This window comes from Ischnura elegans, chromosome 1 (assembly GCF_921293095.1).
Source record: "Ischnura elegans chromosome 1, ioIscEleg1.1, whole genome shotgun sequence".
Classification (NCBI taxonomy): Eukaryota; Metazoa; Arthropoda; class Insecta; order Odonata; family Coenagrionidae; genus Ischnura; species Ischnura elegans.
The window spans coordinates 59,611,620-59,627,226 of NC_060246.1; the positions used below are offsets into that span (position 1 = coordinate 59,611,620).

Below are 15,607 nucleotides of genomic sequence, written 5' to 3' on the forward strand. Positions count from 1 at the left end.
CTAATGGCTCGCGAGCTAATGGCTGCCCCTCCAGCACAAGATGAGAGAGGACGCTCTTTTGCGCCATTGGCCCGATAAATAGACCGCATCTCGGACTCCCCTTCCGAACGAGCACCGCGGCTAATGGTGCGGTCGGCGCGGAAGCGACCGAAAAAGGTGCGCCGGCGTAATGATCCGACCTTAACCTAACTTGACCCCCTCACACATCTTGGTGTTATTGAAAAAGCCGGCTTGTTTTGCCGGAGGAGATCCGAAGACCGAATTCGACGGGAACTGAGAGTGTGTGCATATGATAAAATTAATGTACGCATTGCTTCACACTTAACGTCGGTTGGTAGATAAAATTACCTTTAAATATAATTTAAAAACTGAGCATAAGTATAAGTAGCGGGCGTGACTCAGTGGAAATCCTTTCTCGTATAATATGAAAGAATAAAAACTTTTCTTTTTCCACATGATAATTTATTTTGTCCATCAATCGTTTCGTTTCACTCATGTATTTTCAAGGTCTATTTATTAACTTTGTGTATTTATTAACCTTGAAAATGTTGCGCTGTAATAAAACCATGGAGGGACAAAGTAAAACGCCATGTGAAAAAAGCAAAGATTTTTTGCTTCAGTTCCATAAAAAAATAAGCTTCAGAGCTTTATAGAAAATAAAATTATAGGTGAAGTGGTTACAGAAAAAATAACGTGGATTGGACGCCATCTACCCTTCCTTTGCAGATTTATAACAACAAAAAACGCACTCAAGGAATATTGAATTGATTCTTAGCCGCATCGATGTCTTTCCCGGAGCTTAGGTCTCAATTATAATAATATTTATTCCACTTATTCATGGATTACAAAGTACAATTGTAAAATAAATACAACAATTTAATAGTATATAGATACCTCTTAGGTAGACCTGCATTGGGTTTACCACCATCTCTCAAAGCAGCGGCTGGCGCTGATTTGTGAACATAAAAAATATATAATAGCACAAAAACAATTTTGATATTGAAATGTATGTGTGCTGTACAATAATAGCGGAATGGAGAAAAGAAATTTCAAGAATTACTTATTATATCCATGTTATTTTTGATTCTTCTACTACTCAACATTAGAACTAACAAAACACGGTTGTAAAACGTATGATAAGAAATGACTAGCACACTGCGCGTTCCAAAATTTCACGCCGATTTTCCCGATAATTCAAAATCAACCTAGCCCCCTATTTTTTTTGGATGATTTCACCTAACGTAGCGTTAAATTTTTCAATGAACTCCCCCATCAAAGTATGGGCACTGAATTATCACGCTAATTGCTCCCTATGGATAATTTATTGTTAATTTGTTCAATAATGGAGCCTTTAGTCAGTTGCAATGGAAGACATGAAGAAGTTCCCGAAGAAATGAAGTGATGTTTGCTTAATTCAAATAGTAGGTGCGCGTATCACGACTTCCCTCAAGTAAGGCCTGCGATATTACGTGCATGATACAGAATTAGTGATCTTATCAGTAGCAAAAACTGGTCATTCTGTGCTTTTACTGACTGTCAAGAGTTGTTGTCATCTCTCGCTGAACCCAACAGCGCGTGACTGCTCTTGTGCCTAGCAGTGTGAGCGAACTCGTGTAGCCTACTGAGGGGAATACGCTTCCCAGGAGGATGGATTGTAATTAGTCAGTACTCAGTTTTGAGTTTTTACTCGTTTTAAATTCAGTTGTTGTTTATATTGTTCTGGGAAAGATATTTTACTAGATTAATACGTTAACTGTTACCTCGCTCGCCTTGACGAATTTTTCTAAATACGAAAAATTTTTAGTTAGCTTATCAAGTGTTAATTAATTGGAAAAGTACATTTGTTTCGTGGTTTGATGTAAGGACAGCTTCATTATTATTAATCAAAGCATATAGTTGATGCCCATCATTTAACTGGATTTAACTTCATTTTGATCAAACTCGTTTTTCTCAACGATACGGCCGGATGGGAGCTTTTTTTAATGTAGCGAGGGCGTTATTTTCAGAATATGATCAATCAGTAGTTATTCTCCCTTTGCAGAACCAAGAAGGTAAGTGCCACTTTGGTCTAGAGATGTAATGCTTGAGACCATCCAAAAGGGATAGTTATTGCACTCTCCCTCACCTTTTCCACGAGGCAATGTAAAAGAGCAGTGAGGATGGTAAAAACACTCGGTTTCGGAGTTGAGGAAGTGAAAAAGAGAAGGGAGGAAAACAGAGCACAAGAGCTTTGCCAGGGATGAAGAGAGAGAAGGGCCTCCCTGTGTGCGAAGTATCGTGGAAAATGGCATGGAGGGAAGGGGGTTGAAGGGTCCGCGAGGAAGGGTTTGGACAGGGGCAGGAGGTGGGGTTGATGTTTAAGGATGGCTGCGGTCGTGAGTGGGGGAGGGGTCCCGATGAGTCGGCGGGCGGTGCGGTGGGAGTGGCCGGGACTGGAGCCAGACTCGAGATGAAGAGGCAGTCGGGTTGCCGCGGAAACTGAAATATGCTCACGGGTGACTGGGGGTGTGGAAGGGGGGAAGGGGATAAGGGGGAGATGAGACTCATGTGGACCCGGTGAGATCAGGGGGTGGGAGGGGGGCAGGGGCCAATGGAGTGGGGAGGAGAGAGCCAGGGTTTTGGTAGGGCGTGGGAGTTTCTGGAGTGGTGGAGGGGGGTTTTCAGAGGGGAGAAGATGGGCGATTTTTCGGGTAGGCTCCGTCTCCGGCGGCAGTGTTACTAGTTGCAGTTCTGTCCGCAATGGGGATGGAGATCTTTCACTGGAGTCAAGAGGTGAGTGTGGGCGTTGCTATGCCGGTCGGCCGCTGAGGAAGGCCTGGGAGCGGGTCAGCATCTTCAAGTCTCTCGCGCCTTCCATCTAATGAGACTGAACTGCCTCGTGGGAGGCACTCACGCTTATGCACATAACACCAACTAAAAATGCTATATATCGCTCTCACACACGCTTGCTATCAACATGTTTTTAATTGCTCTGCCAATGCAATGCGAGATACCACCAGAATTAACACGCCTCTTCATTCTTGAATGATTACATTCACAAGCTGCTATGATTGGATTTTTTGTACATTTGCCTATTTCAATCACATTAATGCTCTTACGGATTAATTAAAATGGCGCTCTTGCTTACTAATTACGATCGTGGCGCTCTTATATTACCTTGCGCCAACCTGGATACCACGCGGTCTCGAAAACTAGAAGATACCTATGATGGGCTCAGCCATGGTTACGTTAAGTGTTCATCTCTGTACCGGAAGACCGCCCATCTCGGCCATACATGGATTATGTGGGCTATTCGTGTCCTCAACTGCATGGACGAACTAGGAAAGGAACATGAAGACATTGGACGTTGTCCCATCCGTGCGTTCTGTTCATCGACCCCAAAAAGAGTCACTGATTGACTAGAACATTCTGTTAAGATCGTTCCGTGAGCTAAGGATTACAATGGAGCTACCAGAAGCAGAGGACGGGTAGCTGTAGTCGGTGCGAGTTTAGTGTTGAGGGCATTGAACGAGATACAACTACCCACACCCAACTCTCCTGCCGCTTGATCGGCAGTTACGATGGTGTGGTAGGGGACAGTTGGGTTGGATCGTCTCCCCGTGCGACCGCTGGCGAGTACCGGGTTCGAGTCTTGTGGTGACCGAGTTGGAATACCCCAAGCCCCTGCCTCCCGCCCTCATTCGTGATAGTGTGTGCCGTAAAAAGGAACCGCTCGCCGCCGGCCGGTTGTCGCGTCTCAGAGGGCGATGACCGACGCTCTGGATCCACACTGGATAACCATTTATGACCGGCGATTCGTCCTGCTCGCTTCCCAATCGGTTGTTTTGGTTTTTTTTAAGGCCATAACTATCGGAGTGGGTTCTCACGAAAAGTTGTTTGCGTGCACCTTGGAGGACTGAAAGCTTTTCGATAAAATGTGATATATTTTTGGAATTGCTAATTCCGTTTATAGTTCCCACTGAACTGACGATTGCGTTACCCAATTCCTCCGTTCGTTCCCACTTTCCTGGTTTTTGAAAAAATAATAATTGATCCCCTGGGTTTATTTTTTTTCTGTGCAACGAGAGTGTTTTGTTACTGGTCAATCTTTTTTCATGAAATACCGTGCTTATTCGTGTCGTTTTTTCAGTGATCCTTCATGGTTTAAAGTTAGTGTTATTACATTTTATTGTGTGTTAAACTGCAACAAATATTGCTATGACTGAACAGTCAAAGATTAACTGATAATTTAATAGAATAACAGATGAACACAAACAATACCTATCTCCTTAATAGTACGGTGTTATTTCTGTGCACACCCTAGTGTGGTTCAGGCTAAATTCTGGATGCAGGGACTCTTTTTCGATACGTTTCGTTGTCTATTATCAACACATGAGTTGTGGATTGATTATGAACTTTGAGTAGAAAAATAACTCGGCTGGACTGAACTATAATATGCCTGTGTAAACCTCTCATTTCATTAACATGTTACGATTTTCTTTAGTGGGATATTTCTATTCTGAGTTTTCATCTATAACAAATAGTTATTTTTGAAGGTTTTCTTATTCTAGAAAAAGCCTTATGTTTAGTAGTAGTGTATTTTTTGTTAAACTATTGAACAAGATCGTTACGTTACATTTTCTATCGTTGACATGCTTTGCCAGTCTTTAGTAATATTTGACATGAGGGCTACGTCAAGATAATATGATATATTTCGACTGGCATACACCATTTACGCATTATTTTTTAGTCAAAGAATTTTCGTCATGATTAATAGAATAGATGATCTCTCCGTCTCAAAACTCACTAGAAGCTGGAAGTATTCCAAAGCATCTCAAAGGGAATTTTCCGCTACGCTAATCCCCTCCTATATTCATATTTTTCTGCTTTTCAACGGTCTCGGATAGAGTAATTCGGTATTATATGTCGGTTTTGAAGAAATATTAATAATTGATTAAATATCACTAAGTACCTTCCTTTTTAGCCTTCTTTTCACCGCAGGTTCATTAGTATTCTGATTAAAAACTAAACCAAATGATTAAAAAAAAACATTTTGGTTATATAGAATATCAAGATTTAAGATTCATTAATACCGCATTGGTATTACGTATTTCTTTGGCCCCATAAATTTTAAGCACTCATTGATTGTTCTTGGGAAAGTTGATAGAAGGAAGTAAATTACCTGCAAACGTCCAATTATCGTTAAGACAACTAGTTCCACCAAATTAATATCCAGTCAAGAAGATAATAAGAAGGTGAAAATCTGAAGCATCTTGTTCTGAAATGTATCGTACAAATTTTTTACATTAAAGTATATTTGCATTTTAAATCAAATAATCTGAATAATTTTCTATAAGAATATTCTGTTTCATTCCCCGTGTTGCGATAAAAATTGTTTTTTTCTTACGTTAACATTACTTTTTGAATTCAGCTTCGGTTAGAGTACTCACATTGGTGGTGATATAGGGTATTAAGAAACCTATATGCATCAAATGGCTGTTGGTGATTATCAATGATTTAACGTTCCTCATATGAGTAGGTACTTGAAGCAAATGCATGTGAATTATATTCATTTAACGTTGTTGGTACCCACTTTAGCTACTCAGAGGAGATGAACTTTGGCAATCATTTTTTATTTCGGACTCTTTCCCTAAATCAACACAGTTATAGACCATTGTGTTCCTACCGTGGATTATTCAATTTTCCTAGAATTTACGTTAGCGTATTTATATACAAGTGAATGTTCGATATGTTAATTTAAGTGGTTTGCTCCAATAGTCATCCTACTGAAAAACTATCAACTAAATTCTGCCATCCCGATTTTTGAAAGCAAGGGTGCCCGTTCCAAATATGGTGGCCCGTCATGCTCGAGACCGTATTTTCGTTATTCTTTTGGCTGCTTGGCATCTCTCTTTGATATGAGAATTTTTCGCGCTATTTTTCCGCATGGATGTGAGCCAGTTTCCGTTTTATTTAAGGGCAGTATGCTTGGATGTTTTGGGTTGACATTCACGAGTGTGGCATTGTGTAAAGCTTCTTTTATAGCGCAAAGCTGGCCTTCAAGCCTTAACGGCAATTTTAAGGTCTTCCTCGGATTAGCGTTGTGAGAATTGTTAATTTTTTTTAATCGTTCGGCCTTTTCAATGTCACCCTCAGCATATTTATTCGTTTTCTTTCATATGGTGGAGCCTTGAGGCCATCAAACAACCCGTTAATGGATTTCTAGTTCTGCCAAATCATCTATGCGGAGGATTAAGCGAAAAATAATTTTCTAGAAATAAATGAGGCCGATCCATTTTCATTTTACTGGTATGTTTCTAGTGTGTAAAAGTGACGTAGACCGTGTTCAATTTTAGATATTTTCAATGAATATACTCGTGTTTCCAATGCCCGTTTTAACAGAAATGGATTCGTGAAGAAAGCGATTACTAAACACTTAAACTTTTTTAACCTTTTTTTATGAAAATCACCAGCATTTACGAAGGTACCTCTAATCAAATACTTGAAAAATACGCCATCCACACTTTAAGGCATTTCTCTTTATTTTTTATGGGGGTACTTTGATTTTAACGAATATTTCTAACATGAGGTACTTAGCGGCAGTTACTTACCTTCCAGCTTTTGTGTGCTTCATGATTCATTGGTCTTCAATAACATTCTATTATACTAATTGAATGGTATATGGTACTCTTTTTGCCAGCAAATGTATTCACAACGAATTAGTGCAATCAATGTTGTGCTCTCTTTTTGTTTGAAAGTATTCCTCTGTCAAAATTGGGTTTGCGTAAAAAAAATTAAAAGTTGCGCCAGGTTTTGAAGTTGTTTGTTTACTAGAGCGATTTCATTCTCTTAGCTCTGATTGTTGAGTTGCGGTGCAAATGGTGCAATCAGTATATTTGGTAAAGATGAATGTTGTAATTCATTCATCCTTGCGCAGTAAGGTGCTTGGACCCTCGAAAAATAAAGGTTTAAACTTTCCGTCGTCAAAGAAGTGGAAATATATCTAAGTGTTTTCACTTCTAAGACTTAGTATCTTGAATTATAGGTACATATGTGTAAATATGAAAACTTTCTATTGATTTTTTTAAATTCATTATAATCTTTAATGGGAGATGATAAGATAAAAAATATGATAACGGAATAATTCGGTTTTAATGCCTTATTGTTTTCTTAAAGGTCTCCGTGCTCATTTATGTTTAGTAAAAATATCAGTTTTCCATTAAATTGTATCTTATGTTTCGGCATTTATCATTTTATACAATTGCGACCATTACAATAAGTTTCGTCCAAAAAATAAAATAGGTAGGTAGGTAAAATTATTTCGTTATGGGGATGCACGGGGAGATTTTCTTCCTGCTTTTTTAAGTTCAGTGGCCTGAACACGCTTCCCCTTACGGAAGAGAAAAAATTGTCATGAATAGTAATCCTCGCAGCTAGAACCGTAAAGAATGTGAATGTTGAATAATTAATGGCTCAGCAGTAGTATATGAAGATATTTTAGAATTATTAAAAATTCGAATTATCGAAAAATAATGAATTATCTTTATTGAATGGATCACTGGATAAAACGCATTATAAAGCATGCGAAGACATTCTCTCCCGGCTTTTTATCGGAAATTGAAAATGTAATTGACTGAATCATATGTGTTGGTAAATAGTTCTTGAATTGTGCAATTGCCCGTGATTATATATTTGTTTGATCGCCTTTTGATTTATGAATTAAGGCAATTTATTTTTCGTGACTCTGCCTTCGGGTTCCCACCAAGGTGCACAATCCTCATGAATCAACGTCAATGAAATCAGAAAATACAGCGAAGAGGGAGAAAGGGAAAATAGATGTTCTTATTCATGGTATAATTTCTCTGTATTTGCGGTTTTGAGGGCGGCAGTGAGGAGAACATTCCACTCACTTACATTGTCGAGAGTGCACCTCCGTTTTTCAGCCGTTTAGTCGTGTTCCACTTAAAATGATCGAGGATGGGAAAGAATGCTTACCAGAGTAGGTACGCAAAACATTGTTATCGGAAGCTTTTTCGTATTTTCCTACGGTTATTATTTCAATTTACCTAATTAACCTCCGCGTTTCTTAATCTTTCCCATTCATACACCTGCTATCGCATTTTTTTCGGTGCAGTTGCTCTTTCCCCATTTTATTGCCATGTCCATGATGCACTTATTATATTTTTTCATTCTGTAATTTTGTCAATAAACAAGGTGCGTATCCATTTGGGAATGGGATATAGAATCCTTGAACCCTCTTATACCTATAAGGATTGATGAAATGAAGCGTATAGCCATGGTGAAAAACTTTTGATTGCCCATGCATCCCATCAATTTTTCCATATTTTCATGCAGCCGTAAGATACCATACCAAATTTTAATTAAAATTTGTTACTAAATGTTATCTTTAAAGGTATTTTGAATTCATTGAGCACTGGCCCGTGATTCCAAAAGTATTCACGCCCTTAGGTCCTGCCTTGTGTTCCAAGTGCTGGAATTAGCACGGGTTCGATGTGGCTGTCTATTAAAGTGAAATATCACTTAGGTTTAGTTGTACAGTTAATTTAAATGGCCGTATTTTATAGATATACTAATAAAAGGTGACAATTTTCTTCCATCGTGGTTTTAACTTTAACGTGGTCCAACTTTAAGGTTGGTAGATAATGCACTTAAATTACACCGCATTTCTTACCATCTTTTTGAGTTCTCACTGGTGTTCCTTCGTATTTAAAAAAACTTATTCTTCTTTCTAATTGGCTGCGGGTACTCATGGTTGAAATTCGTTTCAAACTTAGGTATTTAAGTTAAAATGAATAAAATAGCTATGTATTCGATAGCTAGAGCTCAAGAAACAATGGAATATTAATATTTTAAAAATAAGATACTTTGAAAATACATTCTGTCCCATTACTTTGCTCTGGTCTGTTAGAAAAATTCTTAATGGGTTCTCTGAGAGTTATTAATAGATCAGCAACAGTCATTTGTCAGTTATTGCCGAGGCTAGACTTGTTTACCCTAATTTTTTTTACCGCTTCATGGCTTCAAGTCTATTTACTGTCTTTGGTGATGCGTTATTAACGCAGTTAATCATAAAATATGAAGCCCACTTTGAAGAATTATTTCCAAAAATCACCGAGGCGAAACGGAAACTCGTATATTTCAAGTAAAAATTACGGAAATAACTGGAGCATGCACGGGACATTGCAAAGTTGCCAGCGGCGTCGTGAAGGCTCGACAACAATGTCAAGTGGTGAAACACGGGATGTCTTCCAGAAGACTTGAAAACTATTTCTGCTTCTGCGCATGCCAAACATATTTGGTTCTTGGATTCCTCGAAGTCGTTGGTCCATTTAACGTTTTGCGCTCGGGGGAAAATAATTTCTTTTGAGCAAGGTTTTCCAAACCAGCTTGTGCGCTGATTAAGGCGGGAAACGAGAAATTTTCTCTCTGAAAAAGAGTTCATTTGCCGTAATATTGATTCGACTTTTTTTTCCTGTGGAATGAAAAAGATATTTTCTACAGAACTTTCAATTCTTAAAAGCTTGGTGATAAACGAATATTTCTTTGATGTAGTACATAATTCTTTTAGGAGCAGAATTTCATTTGTTACCGTATGGATCACACCTGCAAATTAAATTTACTTGAAAAAGTTACCTTTCATCATATTTTGGTCTTTATATTTCATAATATGATGTGATTAGTGATATCCTCTTTCAATTGGTCTTATCGCCAATCATTCTATTCCGATACAATGTTACTAGTCATGGTGAGTGATTCGTATTTTAATCGCCGTAAGTTCTCGAGTCCTTCACGGTCAAAATATATTCCTAACCCCATTTTTACGAGTTATTACGATTGCAGTTTGGAATGGTCGTCTTGAGGTCACTCCCAAATATATTACCGGCACCAATCGAGACAACCTTGCTTTAGACTCCAATCGAGCCGTCCGACCGATTTGCTATTTCGAATCTGCCGAGAGTCGAAAATAACGAAATAAGAGGAAGACACGTGATTGCGTCCAATCGAAGGAACGCCACCGAAGAACCGAGGTGGAAGCGCTGGAAAACTTTCTCCTGGCCGCGAATCAACGCAGGGAAGGTTGCGAATCTTTTTCCGTGATCTTCTCCCGAAGATTTTTCCCTCAAGGGCGATCGAGATTTGTTATGGGAAGGAAGGAAGGGGTGGTTAGCCGGAGTTGGACCGTTCCTCTCCAAGGAGGCGTTCTTTAGGAGTTGAATCGGGAATGTGTGTATATTATTGCTTTTACACCACGCGACTCCCGACGTGTTTTCGGGTGTAACTGTAGGTGTGGCACATAGAATTACTTCGAGGTTGCCTTTTTGCGACATTCATATGTATAGGTGCATTTAGGGGAGGGGCATGGGGGCACGTCCCCCCCCCCTTTCTGACGCAAAAAAATAAACAAGATTTTTAAACTGTTACCATTAAGATCGTTTTTTTGTATTGCGGAGTCTGAAGAAGACCGTTGCCTTGGCCACAAAAAAATTCTGGATTCGCCCTTGTTCATATGCAATCTATCCTAAAAGTCATTCCACCAATCGTGATGAATTTCAAATCCTCTTCATCCTCCGTTTTTCCCAACTAGATCTACTCCAGCCCATTTACCTCCTCGCCTGCAGACAAGTTCCGATAGAACTGTTTGCCATTGGTTGGGTGATTGTGCTACTACAGTCAGAAGCGGAATGCAGAAATAAGCGATTTGTTTGAATTAACAGAAATTTATTTGAGAAATTTCTCTAGCTATTTATTCAATAGCTATCATTTTCAACTCTTTTCTTCATTCATCAGTGACAAAATCATACAGGTTAAAAGGTTATGTTAATTTTACCGCCTTAAAATTACTGAAGGCGATTTACTCTACGTATCAGGATTGAACCTAGTTGATTTGATTCTTGACTGACTGCGGGCGTTTAGTTGGAATTATTTCTAGAATACAGCTTTGCTATGTGGCGAGGGTCAGTGTTGAATTGTGATAGTTGTCTAGCTCTATTAAGAAATAATTAGGAAGTAGAGAGTGATATAATAAACGATTTTAATATTTCGCGTTGAATAATACTCAGGTATTCCTCTCAGACCGAACTCCAGGGTCTTGCAGTTGTATTGGCCGCCGTTTCGGAAAACGAATTACCTTCTCAAGGCGTGTTACTGTCTGAATGAAATGTAGCTCAGTGTACATTTCGACATTCAGACAGTAACACGCCTTGAGAAGAGAAGTCGTTTTTCAAAGCGTCGGACAATACTACTGCACTAACCTGGTGTGGAGCCCGAGAGGAATACCTGAATAAAAAGTGATGTTTGCGGAGGTTGGGAATGAAAAATTATGTTAGTGGGGTGAATTTTTATGAACTGCGGTCTGGCTCATTTCGGCGTGGGGAGGTTGGGGAGTAAAGAATGATGCAGCGTGGCCGGCGACGGGGATTAACTGCCGAAGTGTGAGATTTTTCTTGTAGCCCCTTAGGCTTGAGATGCGACCGTGTTGACCTTGGTGAGCTTCCTGTCTCGGCAAGGGCGTTGGAAATACACCGTTAGAGATATTCCGGACGTTGGTCCACCCTTATAGAAGGGCGCGAAATTCGCAATTCAATATCATATCGTGAAATACTTAACATTATCGTAAATGTGTATTACCACCATATCTATTTAATTGCTTGATGCCATGAAGTAGTTTACTATTGCATAGTAATAGTAATTAATTAGCATGTTGAGAACGTATCCCATGCTATTCTAATCGTATACTAACTCCCATTCTATCACCTGGTGTAATGCGCAATATTTCTCCTAAATTACTTTGTAAACGAATCAGCGACTGGAACGCTCCCAAAACCATCGTTTATAATGGTGTGAGCCATAACGAAATTAAGTAAGCCATGTCACTGTCAATTGTACCTATGCATCTGGCTTATTGTGTATTTCATAGACATCTGATGGTTGTAGTTTTCTGGTTTTATCTCATTTGGAGAACTGATCAACCGACTGCGTGAGTACATTTTTACAGCAAGTGGCTGTATGAACGACAGTGTACCTATCTACCCATTGTATCTATATCATATACCATGGCACACTGCATTAATAAGAAGCATTATTGAGCTAACCAGCATATCAGTTTCAATAATGATAAGTATTTATTTTCATGAACTATCTTGCAACATTGGTGTTTTGTAGGCTGAGGGACACAGAAAATACCTACTCATATTTCACCGAAATGTCTAATATGAATATTTTTGTTGCATTAAATAATTTTAGTTGCATTTCCAGATTATGTTATAGACTGGTTGACGTTCTTTATATAGCGTTTTGTGGGATAATTCTTTCATTTTAACTCAGGAAATATACCGTAAACCTCCTCTCTTCTACACGAAGGTAGTGTAAAAAAAATGGGCTAGCAACAGAGATATTAAAATGAGCTGTTTTATTTATCTAATAAGTATCATGGAGTTGAAATAATAACGCATGCATCATTGAAATAATGTGAAAACAGCTAAATGCATTAATAGGCTTAAGTAAACAATTTTGATGATGGCGATTTGGCTCAATGAGGTTCTAATTGCGGATAATTCACATGTTCAGATCAAGGGAGTTCTTCATAGGTAGCGTTTTTAGCAAACGAGGTGGGATTTCATATCATCAGCATACTATACGGGCATGCTTTCCTCTACAAATTACTTTGTAGTAAGTTGCCATGTTGTATATTCTTAAGGCTCAGTGAAACTTTCATTTTGTCATTAGAGTGAGCCAGTGGCGGATACAGAAAAAACTCAAGGGGGGGGGGGCGCAACATATCTTGAGTTGTCTTTACTTTTATCGTAATAAAAGATGATCTAGTCACAGGCAAAGTATATGAAAATTTTATTTAAAGTGATTATAAACATGTAAAAGACAATGCCATCTTGATATAAAAAAGTTACAATTGTGGTTTTACAATGTTCGGCAATACAGGCGGACCCGCAAGGGGGGGGCGCGCCCCCTGCGCCCCCCATCTGTATCTGCCACTGGAGTGAGCAGAAATTGGTAAAATGCGACGAGAAATGCACAAGATTTGAATTTTTAGCCAGAAAATGAACTCGTTCAACTGAAATAAGAAGTAGCAACTATTTTTCCCGCACCAATTGACCCAATTTTTAATTGCTATAGCCCTCTTAAACAATATTGCGGACTTCGTCATCCTAAACAAGTTTCATTGCATCTTTAAAATACACAATGTGAAAATTTTCCATCGATCTAGGTATTCTCAAGGCTACAGCGATTTTTGGCCAGCTTTTTTTCGACTTCAGCCCAATGTGCGCTAGACTGTTTGCATCAAGAGGCCACATTTTGTGACTCGTGTAAAACGACATTTATGGGATGTTATTTCGCGGCAGCGAAGAGCGCTAAGTTAAGTGCCGCTGGTAAAAAATCGACCCCCGTGCCAAGCACCTCTGAGGGGTCCCACGGGGAAAAAAGATGGATGTAGCCGTAAGCACCCATGGCACATCCCTAATAGGACCGCTGCTGGGACTCTCGAGGTAGGACTGAGGTTGCGAATATACTCGGAAGGAGTCACAGGGACCGCGCGTGGGTTCTGAGGTCGCACGAGGAATTTCACGGAGGAGGTTAGTGATTTGTTTTGGGGATCGGAAAGAAATTGGGTCGCAATATTTAAAACGAGGAGGGAGGAGGGGGTGGGCATGGGCCAAGGGCAGCGGACATGTGCTAACCCTCTGTTCGACTCGCAAATCTCATCTTTGCGTCATAACACGTGGGAAGAGGGAGGGGGGAGAGAGAGATGGCGTGTGCCCTCCATATGCGAGGAAGGATTCGAGGTGGTCCGGAAATAGTTCGGTTAGGGTCCTTGCGGCGATTTATCGAATTGGTTTCCTCCTCTCGGGTGTTCGATTCATGACCAGCTGGGTTCTTTCCCTCGACCCATCCCTCGCGTTCTTCATCCCACTCCTGCGGGGATGGTCAGAAATATTCCGAGGAGTATTTTTTTTTCTTCTCGATGTTTGCCTTCTCGAATGATTGCAATTGATGTCGCGTTTTCCCGGTCGCGTTGTACTCAATCCCCTTGCTTCTCGCTGTCCCCTTATATTTTATCCAATAACGCGGAAAACATGAGTTCCCATGACCCAAATCCAATGAAATAATTTTCCCAAGTTCCCCTTTCTCTATCCTGTCCTAATTCTTCGGGGTCTTCATCATCCATGTGAGACGTATGCTTATAATTAAGTAACCTTCATTCATGGGGAAAGTGTAAACAATTTTTAGGATGGGCCCAAAAGGGTGTGTACTCGGAATCTTCCGCTATTGGACACCGAAGTGGTCGGCTAAAGTTTTCAGGAATGAATCTACTGCTCGTGCAGTTACATATTTCAGCGAGCGTTCGATAACAGAGCAAAAGACTTGCAGACTTTAGAATGTTGAACCTGACTACCGTTTCTATAAAGTTAAGTTATTATGGATTTAATAAGGCAGTTATAAATTTTTATATCTTCTTCGAAATGAAATGGACATTTTTTAGTAATTTATCGCTTATAATAACATCAGATAAATATGCTGGCATTAAATGAGAATACAAATAAATTTATCAAAGAAAAACATTGATCATATTAGAAAATGAAAATCGGCAATATTATAAACACAAACAGTTTTTAGATAGATACCGACCGGTTGTTTTTATAATTAACGCGTGTAATTACAGTGAATAGAGTTCCTCATTCCAGCAGACGAACTCTCAGCGAACCATGAAATGATACCGGGGTAGATCAAGCTTTGAGAATCATCTTATGATCGTAGCTTGATTGTTATCATGCGATGCACGGAGTTCAGCTTTACCATAATATTTTTCCAAAACATTTCGTCATATATTCTTTCCTCCTCACCCTCCTGCCATTCTTCCCTATGGCCCCTTCCCTTCCGGGTAGGTCTTAGATTTTTTTACTTTAATATACCTTATAATCAGTACTGAGATTTTCGCAAATGCAATGCCAAATGCTTATTTAATTTCAAAATAAATTAAATCCTAATCTATGCTCAAAACTGGAGGCTTAGACCTCTTCCCTTGTGGATTGGTGGAAGCTACCGGTGCGAATTCAGGGAATCACGTCCGTGTCAAGGAGAATTACTTCCCCTTCTGTGGAATTTTCACGCTAAGCATGCACTTTCTGGTGTCTTCATAATTACTCTCTGTAAGTAGCTTCTTTCTCCGCGGAAGTAGTGAATCAAAATTGAGGGATCTAAAATAGGCAATCCATCTCTCCTCCTCAGAGAAACTCTCAATAGCAAAACCCCTCTCTGGGGATGTGCCGTTTGATTTAACCTCATCTACCGCTTTAATATGCTAAAATAATCTATATTGTACGTAAATTAAAGTTGATTTCTTGACTGAGTAAAGAATAGAAATAATTATAGAAAGACGTTAAAAATAAAATATTTTCAGACAGTTGGAGATATTTTTTTTATCACACTGTCACAGGGTTCCAACACGAGGTCGTACGCAGAGTCGTAAAGGCACCCTGTTCCGCAGACCACCCCTTCAGCGCCTTCCTCCTTTTCCCCCGAGGGCCTCCTCTTCTCTCGCGTAATCCTTTGGAGCGCATATTTAAGACGTCGCAGGAAGGAGGGAGGTTGG

At 39.6% G+C, this 15,607-nt stretch overlaps 1 protein-coding gene across 11 annotated transcripts in view; it reads left to right on the plus strand.

Moving 5' to 3' along the window:
* Nucleotides 1–15,607, plus strand: part of LOC124161368 (tropomodulin) — a 167,034-nt gene that overhangs the window by 75,283 nt on the left and 76,144 nt on the right. Inside the window, exon 1 of one of the 11 annotated variants that reach the window (XR_006865361.1) lies at nucleotides 2,678–2,772. The exons of the other annotated variants lie outside the window; for them this stretch is intronic. The gene's annotated coding sequence lies outside the window, so the exon portion shown is untranslated. Of the gene's footprint in view, nucleotides 1–2,677; nucleotides 2,773–15,607 lie in introns of those variants that run through there. 11 annotated transcript variants of the gene reach the window in all.